The sequence below is a fragment of the Delphinapterus leucas genome, chromosome 9 (assembly GCF_059928025.1).
Source record: "Delphinapterus leucas isolate spDelLeu-1000000601 "Yukka" chromosome 9, BTC_Dleu_Yukka2, whole genome shotgun sequence".
NCBI classification, from domain to species: Eukaryota; Metazoa; Chordata; class Mammalia; order Artiodactyla; family Monodontidae; genus Delphinapterus; species Delphinapterus leucas.
Window position 1 is genome coordinate 80227217 of NC_143137.1, and position 16340 is coordinate 80243556.

Below are 16340 nucleotides of genomic sequence, written 5' to 3' on the forward strand. Positions count from 1 at the left end.
CAAAGAAAAACACTGTGAGCAAATTTACCTGTTGAAATTGTCTTCTCGAGAGTTTGCCGTGCTTTGGATATTAATGTACATCCCTGACCCCATGATATTTTTTGAGGGCAGGTGTCATTTACAGCCCTGCAGTCCTTGTGAATATTAAGTGACCATCAGCACTGTGTTTAACGCTGCTGTTGTGGTAAACAGCCACAAGGCGGCAGCATTATTACGTTCTCAACTCTTGTTACTAGGGCAACAGAGTCTTCCTGGATGTTCCTCCGTTGTAAATTAGAGTGGAATGTGCTCGGAGAAACCCCCGGAAGTTTATGTTTCCTTACTTAGGTTTGTTTTTTAAATTTAATTTATATTCCTTATCAGAGTCGATTTGATTAGAGTGTTGGCTGTACAGAATCTGGTCAATTATTCATATAAATAACTTTTCATCTTTGGATCCTGTTACCATGTATGTTATTACAGAGTGTTGAGTAGACCTCCCTTGGTATTTATTTGGTAGGTGTTTGGTCATTATATATTTTATATGTATTGGTGATTATATAATTCTTATAGTTTATATGTTATATGTTTATATACATTTAACATACATTAGTATATGTATGTTACCCCCATAATCCTAATTTATCCATCCTCCCACCTTTCATTTTGGTTAACCATTGGTTCGTTTTATAAGTCTGTGAGTGTCTTTTTCTGTGGAAATATGCTCACTGGTAGCAATCTTAGGATAACATCTATAAATGATATCATAGGATATTTGTCATTCCCTTTTGACTTACTTAACGTAATACGATTATTCCTAGGCTCATCTGTAGGCATGAAAACGGCATTGTTCATTTTTTTCCTGGGCCAATATTCCATTCGGTACATATACCACTTCATCTCTGTCCATTTATCTGTTCATGGACATTTTGTTCGCTTGCATGTCTTGGCTATTGTAAATATTGCTGCAGTGCATGTTTGCCTGTCTGTGTCTTTCTGATTCTGGTCTTAGGTTATAGGCCCATTAGGGGATCGGCTGCATCATATGGTACCTCAATTTTTAGCTTTTAAACGCAGCTCCATTCTGTTCTCATGATTAGCTGTTACTGGTTTACATCCAACCAACAGCATAGTGGGTATGCATTTCTCCACAAACCCGTCAGCATTCATTGTTTGTAGACTTTTTACTGATGGCATTTTGAATACTGGGTGGCGAAATCTTTTTGTAGTTTGGATTTGCATCTAACTAATAATTCCTGATATTGAGCTTTATCCATGTTCTTCTATTTTTTTTTAATGAGTAAAACTTGCCTCTTCAAATTGTTTTCCTGAAATTTTTTCTGTGTTTTTAACATTTTTGCCATTACCTACCCCAGGACATTTTTTGAGGACACGTGTCATTTACAGCCCTACAATTACTGTGAATATTAAGTGACTGTTAGCCCTATGTTTAAAGCTGCTGCTGTGGGAAACGGCCACAAGGTGGCAGCATTTCTACATTCCTAAATCTGGTTACTAGGGCAGCAGAGCCTTCCCGGAAGTCGTGTTCCTAGGTTGTCAATTAGAAAGGAATCTGCCGAGAAAAACCCCAGTAAGATTATGTCTTAATTGTTGTTCGTGGTTTTAATTTTTTAAATTGGGGTAATTAGAATATTGTTTTTTCTAGGTTACACAATTGGGTTCAATTAACATTATATATATGTATATTCATGTATAGATCCTCTTCCCATGTAAATTATTATTTGTTTTAATTATTCATGTATTTTTGGCTGAGTTGCCTCTTCGTTGCTGTATGTGGGCTTTCCCTAGTTGCGATGAGCAGGGGCTACCCTTCATTGTGGTGCATGGGCTTCTCACTACAGTGGCTTCTCTTGTTGCACAGCACTGGTTCTGGCGTGCAGGCTTCAGTAAGTAGTTGTGGCTCGTGGGCTCTAGAGCACAGGCTTGATAGTTGTGGTGCACGATTGTAGTTGCTCTGCAGTATGTGGGATCTAGCTGGACCAGGGATCAAATCCGTGTCCTGTGCATTGTCAGGCAGATTCTTAACCATGGCACCACCAGGGAAGCCCCTATGTAAATTATTACAGAGCATTCAGTAGACCTCCCTTGGTATATGGTCAGTCTTTTTGATATATGTATTTGTATACGTATGGTAACCCTAATCTTTTTTTGTGTGTGGTACGCGGGCCTCCCACTGCTGTGGCCTCTTCTGTTGCCCTGGATGTGCAGGCTCAGCAGCCATGGCTCATGGGCCCAGCTGCTCCGCAGCATGTAGGATCCTCCCACACTGGGGCATGAACCCGTGTCCCCTGCATGGGCAGGCAGACTCTCAACCACTGCACCACCAGGGAAGTCCCACACCAGGGCATTACTTGAAGGCAGCTGTCATTTACAACCCTGTAGTAATTGTGAATATTTTGTGACAATTAGCACTCGGATTAAAGCTGCTGTTGCAGGAAACGGCCACAAGGTGGCAGCAATTCTATATTCCCAATGCTGGTTACTAGGGCAACAGAGCCTTCCTGGAAGTCCTGTTTGTAGGTTGTAAATTAGAGTGGAACGTGCCAGGACAAATTTTTTATCAGAGCAAATTTGATTACACTGTTGTGTTTGTTCTAGGTGTACAGGATCTGTTTCATTGTTACATATATCTTTCATTGTTTGGTCATTATATGCAACCATTTTGTATGTTTTGAGATATAATACACATATCTCTGTATACATTAAAACGAATGTATACACCAAAATGAAACAAAGCCACTAGCAGCACAATAGATGAGTCTAGAAGTAATCACACAACTTGTAGTAAGTGAGAAAGTGAAAGACATATCCTATCATATCACTTAGAGGTGTTACCTAAAGAAAGTTGTGAGGATTCGATACATTACGATATTGGGGTTAACAGAGATATACAAACACTTGTGAAATAAAGAATTACCCAAGACCTATGGCATACTAAGAGACGACCACCAAACATTGTGTCATAACCTACATGGGAAAAGGATCTGAAGAAGAATAGACATATGTATAAAAGAACCACACCTTGCACACACCTAGAACAAACAAAACATTGTAATCAAATTTGCTGTTATAAACAATAAAAATTAAATTAAAAAATGAACAAGAAGTAATCCTAATGGGCTTTTCCCGGCACGTTCCGTTCTAATTTACAAGCTACAACAGAACTTCCATTATGGCTCTGTTGCCCTAGTAACCAGATTTGGTGAGGAGAAGTGCTGCCGCCTTCTGGCCGTTTCACACAACAGCACTAATGGTCACTTAATACTCAAAATAATTGCAGGCCTGCAAATGACACCTGCCATCAAAAAGAAAAAGGGAATGGAAAAATGCTCAACATCAGCAATTAAAAAAGCCTTGCAAATCCAATCTACAGAAACGTTCACCTCACAGCCGTCAGAATGATCATCAGGAGAATAGTCTACAAAGAATGAATGCTAAAAGGGTTTTAGAGACCTGTGTACCCTCTAGCTGCTGGGGGGAGATAAAATGGTAACAGCCAGTAGTGAGAAGAGAATGGGGGTGCGTGTAAAACTTAAAAATTGAGCTACCATGTGATCTGCGAGGTCCTTTGATGCGCCTATCACCTGAGCAGACAAGAATGAAAAAAGGAACAGGCTGGCAATCCTGCACTGCAGGAACATTTACCATAGCCAAGACTTGGAAGAAACCAAAATGTCCATCAACAGAAAAATGTGCAAGGAACAAGTGGTCCATGGACACAATGGAATATTAGCCATGTTAAAGAATGAAACTGCCGTTTACCACCACCATAGAAGGACGTAAACATCATCACCCAACTTGAAGTACGAAAGAAACTGAAAGATATCCTATGACATCACTTACACGTGTTACCAAAAAATTGATACCCACGAACTTATTTCCAACAGAAGGAAAAGCATGGATTAAGAAAACAAAATTAATTAAGAAAACAAAATTACGTTTAGCCAAATAGAAAGGTGTAAGGAATGGATGAATTAAGATCTGGAGGTTGGGGCTTCCCTGGTGGCGCAGCAGTTGAGAGTCTGATTGCCAATGCAGGGGATACGGGTTCGAGCCCCAGTCCAGAAAGATCCCACATGCAGCAGAGTGGCTGGGCCCGTGAGCCATGGCCACTGAGCCTGTGCTCGGCAACAGGAGAGGGCACAACGGTGAGAGACCCGCGTGCCGGAAAAAAAACCAAAAAAAAGATATGGGGGTTAACAGACATGTACTAACATATATGAAATATATAATCACAAAATACCTATGGAATACCAAGAAAGATCTACTAAACACTCTGTGATAACATACACGGGAAAGCATCCAAAGATGAATAGATACATTAATATAATGAACCAGATTCTGTACACCTAGGAGAAACAAAATATTTTTTATCAAATTTGATCTGATAATTAATAAAAATTAAATTAAAAAAACAAACACGAAGTAGGAGATATAATCTCTTGGGGGGGTCTGCCCTGGCACATTCCACTCTAATTTGCAGCCGACTAACACGATTTCCAGGAAGGCTCTGCTGCCCAAAAACCCAGAGTTGGAAATGGAGAAATGCTGCCGCCTTGTGGCCGTTTCCTGCAAAAGCGGCTTTAAGCCCACAGCTAATGGTCAGTTAACACTCACGGCTCAGTGCTGTAAAGGACAGCTGCCCTAAAAAATTGTGCTGAGGTAGGCAATGGGCAAAAAAATTTAAAACAGGCAAATGTGTCAAGAAGATAGTATGAAGAGGTAAGTGTCACTCACTCTCTTCAAAAAAAAAGGAAAATGGATAAAAGCTCAACCTCAGGAATTATTAGACTCATGCAAATATAATATACAAAAAGTTCTCAACTCACACCTCTCGAATGACGATCAGCAAGAAGTCTACAATCAATAAATACTGAAGGGGTTTGAGAGAACTGTGTACCCTCTAGCTGCTGGTGAGATGTAAAGTGGTAACAGCCAATAATGACAACAGAAAGGAGCTGCCTTTAAAAGTAAAAATTGAGGTACCATTAAATCCAGCAGTCACACAACTGGGCCACTCTCCTGAGAAGACCCGGGCTGCACTGCAGCCTATTAACAATAGCCAAGAGAGTGAAGCTACCAAAATGTCCATCAACAGATAAATGGATAAAGAAAAGCTCCATGTACACAAATGCAACACTGTGCTTTGACGCACCATAGATGAGCTTGGAGATAATCACAGAACAGGGGGTAAGTTGGAAAGCAAAAGACCTATATCCTATGATACCACTTACAGGTGTTAACTGACACAAATGAACATATTTACACAGAGAAAGGTTATCACAGACTTAGGGAAAAAAAACTATCCTTATCTAAAATGAAAGGTGGGCGGAATGGATAAATTAAGATTAGCATTACAGGGCTTCCCTGGTGGGGAAGTGGTTGAGAGTTCGCCTGCCAATGCAGGGTACGTGCCCCGGTCCGGGAGGATCCCAAATGCCGCAGAGCGGCTGGGCCTGTGAGACGTGGCCGCTGAGCCTGTGTGTCCGGAGCCTGCGCTCTATACCAGGAGGCCACAAGAGTGAGAGGCACACGTATGGAAAAAAAAAAAACGATTAGCATTACGATACGTATACAAATATGTATTATATACATATATCAAGAAGACTGACCGTATATCAAGGGAGGTGTACGGAACACTCTAATATTTTACATGGGAAGAGGATCTGTACATGAATAGACATATATACTATACAAATGAACCAGACTGTGTACACCTAGCACAAACAATATTCTAATCATTACCCCGATTACAAAAATTTTAAAAACCAAGAAGAAGTAATGAGACATAAATATATGGGCGTTTCTCCTGGCACATTCCACTCTAATTTGCAGCCGACTAACACGATTTCCAGGAAGGCTCTGCTGCCCAAAAACCCAGAGTTGGAAATGGAGAAATGCTGCCGCCTCGTGGCCGTTTCACACAACAGCAGCTTTAAACCCAGTGCTGAAGGTCACTAAATATTCACCAAACTTGCGGTTCTGTAATGACGCCTGCCCACCAAAACAACCCTGGGGTCGAAAATCGACCACAAAACTCAAAAACCGGCAAGCTTCCAAGAGGACAATGTCAAGAGGTATATTGTACCCACACTTTTCTCTCTCTCTTTTTTTTAACAGAAAAGAAAAAGGCGGGGGAAAACGATGAATTTTAGGCATTTCTAAAGACACGCAAACCCAACTTACAGAAACCTGTCGGCTCACAGCAGTCAGAGAAGCCATTAGCAAAAGTGCTGCAAGCAATAAATGCTGAAGGGATCGTGGAGCAATGCGTACCCTCCGTTCTAAGGGGGACGTGGTAAGAGCCACTAATGAAAACACAATGGAGGTGCTTTGAAAAGGGAAACACTGAGCTAGCAGTCAATCAATCACACCCACTGCCGGGCCTATCCCCTGAGAAAATGAGAATCAAAAAGTCACGGGCTGGCACTCCAGCAATACTTACCGGAGCCAACGCTTGGAAGCAATGAAAATGTCCATCAACGGAGGAATGCGCCAAGAAGAAGTGGTCCAGGTACGCAATGGAATCTGACCCCACTAAAACATATAAATTAAATTAAAAAATCACACGTAAGTAAGGACGCAAGGTTTTGGGCGTTTATCAGGGCACACTGCACTCTAATTTGTATCTGAGGAACACCACTGGCAGGGAGGTCTGTTTCCCTAGGTACCAGGGTGGGGAACGTAGAAAGACTGCGGCCCTCTAGCCGATACCTGCAACAGCAGCTTTGAAATCTCTGCTAATGGTCACTTCATATGCACAAGTACTGCAGGGCTGCCAATGAAACCTGCCCTCAAAACGTCCTGACGCAGGTGAAGGCCAAGACATTTCAAAATGTGGCACGTATCTCAAGAAAACAATTTGAAGAAGGAAGCTGTAGTAACAGTTTGAAAAATAACAGGACACGCCTGAAAGCTCGGTTTCAAGGGATTATGAGACACATGCGGATCCAACCACAAAGAGGTATCAGCTCACCCCGCCAAGAATAACCATCGGCAAAGAGACTACAAACGCTCAATGCCGAAGAGGTTGTGGAGAAATGCATACCCTCAATTTGAAGTGGGACGTAACCTGGTAAGAGCCACTAATGGGAAGAGAATGGATGTGCCTTTAAAAGGTAAACACTGAGCTACTATATGATCCATCAGGCCCACTCCTCGGCCGATAAGCTAAGAAGACAGAATTGGAAAGACACAGGCAGGAAGTATGCACTGCAGCAGTATAACAACAGCCAAGACACGGGATCAACCAAAAAGTCCATCAAGAGGTGAGTGGACAGAGGAGAAGTGGTACGTGTACCTTTGCAATATTAGCCAAGGAGAAAAATGAAACAATGACATTTGCAGCACGGTAGATGAGTCTAGAGGTAATCACGCAACTGGTAGTAAGTGAGAAAGCGAAAGACACGTATCCTACCGTATCACTTACAGGTGTTACCTAAAAACTGATACCAATGAAGATGTCTCCACAGGGAAATGTAATCACAGATTCGTTAGGCAAACTTGGGGCTCACCAAATGGAAAGCTGTGAGGATTGGATACATTAGGATGTTGGGGTTAACAGAGATACGCAAACGCACGTGAAATATATCATCACCGAAGACCTACGGCATACCAGGAGAAGACTACTCGACACTGTGTCATAACCTACGTGGGAAAAGGATCCGAAGAAGACTAGATACATGCATATGTGTAAAAGAAGCACATCTTGCACACACCTAGAACAAACAAAACATTGTAATCAAATTTTCCCTGATACAAAAAAGAAATTAAATTTAAAAAAAAACGAACAGCAAGTAATGAGACATAAACTTAAGGGGCTTTCTCCCGGCACGTTCCGTTCTAATTTACAAGCTACAACACAACTTCCATTACGGCTCTGTTGCCCTAGTAACCAGACTTGGTGAGGAGAAGTGCTGCCGCCTTCTGGCCGTTTCACACAACAGCGCTAATGGTCCCTTGATATTCAAACTAATTGCAGGCCTGTAAATGACACCCTGCCATCAAAAAACATCCTGGGGTCGTAAATCGACCAGAAAATTCAAACGACGTCAACATTTCAAGAAGACAATCTCAAGAGGCATATTTTATGCACATTTGTGTCTTTTCTTTCTTTTTTTCTTTAAAATAAAAGGGAATTGAACGATGCTCAGCATCAGCAATTAATAAAGCCATGAAAATCCAACCTACATAAATGTTCACCTCACAGCCGTCAGAATGACCTTCAGCAAAAAGTCTACCAAGAATGAATGCTGAAGGGGTTTCGGAGAACCGTGTACCCTCTCGCTGCTGGGGGGATGTGAACTTGTAACAGCCAGCAGTGAGACCATAACGGAAGTGCGTTTAAGGGTAAAAATCGAGCTACCGTGTGATCTGGCAGGTCCTTGGATGCGCCGCCTATCCCCTGAGCAGAGCAGAATGGAAAAGACTCAGGCTGGCAATCCCGCCCTGCAGGAACATTTAACATAGCCAACACCTGGAAGAACCCGATAACGGTCCATCAGCAGGAAAACGCCCAAAGAGGAAGCGGTCCACGTAAACAGTGGAATACTAGCTATGGAAAGCAACGAAACAGTGCCCTCTGCACCACGATATAAGGACGTAGAGATAATCACCCAACTTGAAGAAAGAAACTGAAAGACAGATACACTGTGACATCACTCATAGGTGTTACCTAAAAACTGATACTCATGAACTCATTTCCAAGAGAAGGAAAAGCACGGATTAAGAAAACAAAATGATCTTTAACGAAATGGAAAGGTGTAAGGAATGGATGAATTAGGACATGGGGGTTAACAGACATGTACTAATACGTATGACATATATAATCACAAAATCCTATGGAATACCAACAGAGGTCTACTCAACACGCTATAATAACCTTTCCTTTGGAAAGGTTCCAAAGACGAATAGACGGATACGTTGATATGATGCACCAGATTCTGTACACCTAGCGGAAACTGCATGATTTATCAAATTTGCTCTGACAATTAATAAAAATTAAATTAAAAAAACAAACACGAAGTAGGAGATATAATCTCTTGGGGGGGTCTGCCCTGGCACATTCCACTCTAATTTGCAGCCGACTAACACGATTTCCAGGAAGGCTCTGCTGCCCAAAAACCCAGAGTTGGAAATGGAGAAATGCTGCCGCCTCGTGGCCGTTTCACACAACAGCAGCTTTAAACCCAGTGCTGAAGGTCACTAAATATTCACCAAACTTGCGGTTCTGTAATGACGCCTGCCCACCAAAACAACCCTGGGGTCGAAAATCGACCACAAAACTCAAAAACCGGCAAGCTTCCAAGAGGACAATGTCAAGAGGTATATTGTACTCACACTTTTCTCTCTCTCTTTTTTTTAACAGAAAAGAAAAAGGCGGGGGAAAACGATGAATTTTAGGCATTTCTAAAGACACGCAAACCCAACTTACAGAAACCTGTCGGCTCACAGCAGTCAGAGAAGCCATTAGCAAAAGTGCTGCAAGCAATAAATGCTGAAGGGATCGTGGAGCAATGCGTACCCTCCGTTCTAAGGGGGACGTGGTAAGAGCCACTAATGAAAACACAATGGAGGTGCTTTGAAAAGGGAAACACTGAGCTAGCAGTCAATCAATCACACCCACTGCCGGGCCTATCCCCTGAGAAAATGAGAATCAAAAAGTCACGGGCTGGCACTCCAGCAATACTTACCGGAGCCAACGCTTGGAAGCAATGAAAATGTCCATCAACGGAGGAATGCGCCAAGAAGAAGTGGTCCAGGTACGCAATGGAATCTGACCCCACTAAAACATATAAATTAAATTAAAAAATCACACGTAAGTAAGGACGCAAGGTTTTGGGCGTTTATCAGGGCACACTGCACTCTAATTTGTATCTGAGGAACACCACTGGCAGGGAGGTCTGTTTCCCTAGGTACCAGGGTGGGGAACGTAGAAAGACTGCGGCCCTCTAGCCGATACCTGCAACAGCAGCTTTGAAATCTCTGCTAATGGTCACTTCATATGCACAAGTACTGCAGGGCTGCCAATGAAACCTGCCCTCAAAACGTCCTGACGCAGGTGAAGGCCAAGACATTTCAAAATGTGGCACGTATCTCAAGAAAACAATTTGAAGAAGGAAGCTGTAGTAACAGTTTGAAAAATAACAGGACACGCCTGAAAGCTCGGTTTCAAGGGATTATGAGACACATGCGGATCCAACCACAAAGAGGTATCAGCTCACCCCGCCAAGAATAACCATCGGCAAAGAGACTACAAACGCTCAATGCCGAAGAGGTTGTGGAGAAATGCATACCCTCAATTTGAAGTGGGACGTAACCTGGTAAGAGCCACTAATGGGAAGAGAATGGATGTGCCTTTAAAAGGTAAACACTGAGCTACTATATGATCCATCAGGCCCACTCCTCGGCCGATAAGCTAAGAAGACAGAATTGGAAAGACACAGGCAGGAAGTATGCACTGCAGCAGTATAACAACAGCCAAGACACGGGATCAACCAAAAAGTCCATCAAGAGGTGAGTGGACAGAGGAGAAGTGGTACGTGTACCTTTGCAATATTAGCCAAGGAGAAAAATGAAACAATGACATTTGCAGCACGGTAGATGAGTCTAGAGGTAATCACGCAACTGGTAGTAAGTGAGAAAGCGAAAGACACGTATCCTACCGTATCACTTACAGGTGTTACCTAAAAACTGATACCAATGAAGATGTCTCCACAGGGAAATGTAATCACAGATTCGTTAGGCAAACTTGGGGCTCACCAAATGGAAAGCTGTGAGGATTGGATACATTAGGATGTTGGGGTTAACAGAGATACGCAAACGCACGTGAAATATATCATCACCGAAGACCTACGGCATACCAGGAGAAGACTACTCGACACTGTGTCATAACCTACGTGGGAAAAGGATCCGAAGAAGACTAGATACATGCATATGTGTAAAAGAAGCACATCTTGCACACACCTAGAACAAACAAAACATTGTAATCAAATTTTCCCTGATACAAAAAAGAAATTAAATTTAAAAAAAAACGAACAGCAAGTAATGAGACATAAACTTAAGGGGCTTTCTCCCGGCACGTTCCGTTCTAATTTACAAGCTACAACACAACTTCCATTACGGCTCTGTTGCCCTAGTAACCAGACTTGGTGAGGAGAAGTGCTGCCGCCTTCTGGCCGTTTCACACAACAGCGCTAATGGTCCCTTGATATTCAAACTAATTGCAGGCCTGTAAATGACACCCTGCCATCAAAAAACATCCTGGGGTCGTAAATCGACCAGAAAATTCAAACGACGTCAACATTTCAAGAAGACAATCTCAAGAGGCATATTTTATGCACATTTGTGTCTTTTCTTTCTTTTTTTCTTTAAAATAAAAGGGAATTGAACGATGCTCAGCATCAGCAATTAATAAAGCCATGAAAATCCAACCTACATAAATGTTCACCTCACAGCCGTCAGAATGACCTTCAGCAAAAAGTCTACCAAGAATGAATGCTGAAGGGGTTTCGGAGAACCGTGTACCCTCTCGCTGCTGGGGGGATGTGAACTTGTAACAGCCAGCAGTGAGACCATAACGGAAGTGCGTTTAAGGGTAAAAATCGAGCTACCGTGTGATCTGGCAGGTCCTTGGATGCGCCGCCTATCCCCTGAGCAGAGCAGAATGGAAAAGACTCAGGCTGGCAATCCCGCCCTGCAGGAACATTTAACATAGCCAACACCTGGAAGAACCCGATAACGGTCCATCAGCAGGAAAACGCCCAAAGAGGAAGCGGTCCACGTAAACAGTGGAATACTAGCTATGGAAAGCAACGAAACAGTGCCCTCTGCACCACGATATAAGGACGTAGAGATAATCACCCAACTTGAAGAAAGAAACTGAAAGACAGATACACTGTGACATCACTCATAGGTGTTACCTAAAAACTGATACTCATGAACTCATTTCCAAGAGAAGGAAAAGCACGGATTAAGAAAACAAAATGATCTTTAACGAAATGGAAAGGTGTAAGGAATGGATGAATTAGGACATGGGGGTTAACAGACATGTACTAATACGTATGACATATATAATCACAAAATCCTATGGAATACCAACAGAGGTCTACTCAACACGCTATAATAACCTTTCCTTTGGAAAGGTTCCAAAGACGAATAGACGGATACGTTGATATGATGCACCAGATTCTGTACACCTAGCGGAAACTGCATGATTTATCAAATTTGCTCTGACAATTAATAAAAATTAAATTAAAAAAACAAACACGAAGTAGGAGATATAATCTCTTGGGGGGGTCTGCCCTGGCACATTCCACTCTAATTTGCAGCCGACTAACACGATTTCCAGGAAGGCTCTGCTGCCCAAAAACCCAGAGTTGGAAATGGAGAAATGCTGCCGCCTCGTGGCCGTTTCACACAACAGCAGCTTTAAACCCAGTGCTGAAGGTCACTAAATATTCACCAAACTTGCGGTTCTGTAATGACGCCTGCCCACCAAAACAACCCTGGGGTCGAAAATCGACCACAAAACTCAAAAACCGGCAAGCTTCCAAGAGGACAATGTCAAGAGGTATATTGTACTCACACTTTTCTCTCTCTCTTTTTTTTAACAGAAAAGAAAAAGGCGGGGGAAAACGATGAATTTTAGGCATTTCTAAAGACACGCAAACCCAACTTACAGAAACCTGTCGGCTCACAGCAGTCAGAGAAGCCATTAGCAAAAGTGCTGCAAGCAATAAATGCTGAAGGGATCGTGGAGCAATGCGTACCCTCCGTTCTAAGGGGGACGTGGTAAGAGCCACTAATGAAAACACAATGGAGGTGCTTTGAAAAGGGAAACACTGAGCTAGCAGTCAATCAATCACACCCACTGCCGGGCCTATCCCCTGAGAAAATGAGAATCAAAAAGTCACGGGCTGGCACTCCAGCAATACTTACCGGAGCCAACGCTTGGAAGCAATGAAAATGTCCATCAACGGAGGAATGCGCCAAGAAGAAGTGGTCCAGGTACGCAATGGAATCTGACCCCACTAAAACATATAAATTAAATTAAAAAATCACACGTAAGTAAGGACGCAAGGTTTTGGGCGTTTATCAGGGCACACTGCACTCTAATTTGTATCTGAGGAACACCACTGGCAGGGAGGTCTGTTTCCCTAGGTACCAGGGTGGGGAACGTAGAAAGACTGCGGCCCTCTAGCCGATACCTGCAACAGCAGCTTTGAAATCTCTGCTAATGGTCACTTCATATGCACAAGTACTGCAGGGCTGCCAATGAAACCTGCCCTCAAAACGTCCTGACGCAGGTGAAGGCCAAGACATTTCAAAATGTGGCACGTATCTCAAGAAAACAATTTGAAGAAGGAAGCTGTAGTAACAGTTTGAAAAATAACAGGACACGCCTGAAAGCTCGGTTTCAAGGGATTATGAGACACATGCGGATCCAACCACAAAGAGGTATCAGCTCACCCCGCCAAGAATAACCATCGGCAAAGAGACTACAAACGCTCAATGCCGAAGAGGTTGTGGAGAAATGCATACCCTCAATTTGAAGTGGGACGTAACCTGGTAAGAGCCACTAATGGGAAGAGAATGGATGTGCCTTTAAAAGGTAAACACTGAGCTACTATATGATCCATCAGGCCCACTCCTCGGCCGATAAGCTAAGAAGACAGAATTGGAAAGACACAGGCAGGAAGTATGCACTGCAGCAGTATAACAACAGCCAAGACACGGGATCAACCAAAAAGTCCATCAAGAGGTGAGTGGACAGAGGAGAAGTGGTACGTGTACCTTTGCAATATTAGCCAAGGAGAAAAATGAAACAATGACATTTGCAGCACGGTAGATGAGTCTAGAGGTAATCACGCAACTGGTAGTAAGTGAGAAAGCGAAAGACACGTATCCTACCGTATCACTTACAGGTGTTACCTAAAAACTGATACCAATGAAGATGTCTCCACAGGGAAATGTAATCACAGATTCGTTAGGCAAACTTGGGGCTCACCAAATGGAAAGCTGTGAGGATTGGATACATTAGGATGTTGGGGTTAACAGAGATACGCAAACGCACGTGAAATATATCATCACCGAAGACCTACGGCATACCAGGAGAAGACTACTCGACACTGTGTCATAACCTACGTGGGAAAAGGATCCGAAGAAGACTAGATACATGCATATGTGTAAAAGAAGCACATCTTGCACACACCTAGAACAAACAAAACATTGTAATCAAATTTTCCCTGATACAAAAAAGAAATTAAATTTAAAAAAAAACGAACAGCAAGTAATGAGACATAAACTTAAGGGGCTTTCTCCCGGCACGTTCCGTTCTAATTTACAAGCTACAACACAACTTCCATTACGGCTCTGTTGCCCTAGTAACCAGACTTGGTGAGGAGAAGTGCTGCCGCCTTCTGGCCGTTTCACACAACAGCGCTAATGGTCCCTTGATATTCAAACTAATTGCAGGCCTGTAAATGACACCCTGCCATCAAAAAACATCCTGGGGTCGTAAATCGACCAGAAAATTCAAACGACGTCAACATTTCAAGAAGACAATCTCAAGAGGCATATTTTATGCACATTTGTGTCTTTTCTTTCTTTTTTTCTTTAAAATAAAAGGGAATTGAACGATGCTCAGCATCAGCAATTAATAAAGCCATGAAAATCCAACCTACATAAATGTTCACCTCACAGCCGTCAGAATGACCTTCAGCAAAAAGTCTACCAAGAATGAATGCTGAAGGGGTTTCGGAGAACCGTGTACCCTCTCGCTGCTGGGGGGATGTGAACTTGTAACAGCCAGCAGTGAGACCATAACGGAAGTGCGTTTAAGGGTAAAAATCGAGCTACCGTGTGATCTGGCAGGTCCTTGGATGCGCCGCCTATCCCCTGAGCAGAGCAGAATGGAAAAGACTCAGGCTGGCAATCCCGCCCTGCAGGAACATTTAACATAGCCAACACCTGGAAGAACCCGATAACGGTCCATCAGCAGGAAAACGCCCAAAGAGGAAGCGGTCCACGTAAACAGTGGAATACTAGCTATGGAAAGCAACGAAACAGTGCCCTCTGCACCACGATATAAGGACGTAGAGATAATCACCCAACTTGAAGAAAGAAACTGAAAGACAGATACACTGTGACATCACTCATAGGTGTTACCTAAAAACTGATACTCATGAACTCATTTCCAAGAGAAGGAAAAGCACGGATTAAGAAAACAAAATGATCTTTAACGAAATGGAAAGGTGTAAGGAATGGATGAATTAGGACATGGGGGTTAACAGACATGTACTAATACGTATGACATATATAATCACAAAATCCTATGGAATACCAACAGAGGTCTACTCAACACGCTATAATAACCTTTCCTTTGGAAAGGTTCCAAAGACGAATAGACGGATACGTTGATATGATGCACCAGATTCTGTACACCTAGCGGAAACTGCATGATTTATCAAATTTGCTCTGACAATTAATAAAAATTAAATTAAAAAAACAAACACGAAGTAGGAGATATAATCTCTTGGGGGGGTCTGCCCTGGCACATTCCACTCTAATTTGCAGCCGACTAACACGATTTCCAGGAAGGCTCTGCTGCCCAAAAACCCAGAGTTGGAAATGGAGAAATGCTGCCGCCTCGTGGCCGTTTCACACAACAGCAGCTTTAAACCCAGTGCTGAAGGTCACTAAATATTCACCAAACTTGCGGTTCTGTAATGACGCCTGCCCACCAAAACAACCCTGGGGTCGAAAATCGACCACAAAACTCAAAAACCGGCAAGCTTCCAAGAGGACAATGTCAAGAGGTATATTGTACTCACACTTTTCTCTCTCTCTTTTTTTTAACAGAAAAGAAAAAGGCGGGGGAAAACGATGAATTTTAGGCATTTCTAAAGACACGCAAACCCAACTTACAGAAACCTGTCGGCTCACAGCAGTCAGAGAAGCCATTAGCAAAAGTGCTGCAAGCAATAAATGCTGAAGGGATCGTGGAGCAATGCGTACCCTCCGTTCTAAGGGGGACGTGGTAAGAGCCACTAATGAAAACACAATGGAGGTGCTTTGAAAAGGGAAACACTGAGCTAGCAGTCAATCAATCACACCCACTGCCGGGCCTATCCCCTGAGAAAATGAGAATCAAAAAGTCACGGGCTGGCACTCCAGCAATACTTACCGGAGCCAACGCTTGGAAGCAATGAAAATGTCCATCAACGGAGGAATGCGCCAAGAAGAAGTGGTCCAGGTACGCAATGGAATCTGACCCCACTAAAACATATAAATTAAATTAAAAAATCACACGTAAGTAAGGACGCAAGGTTTTGGGCGTT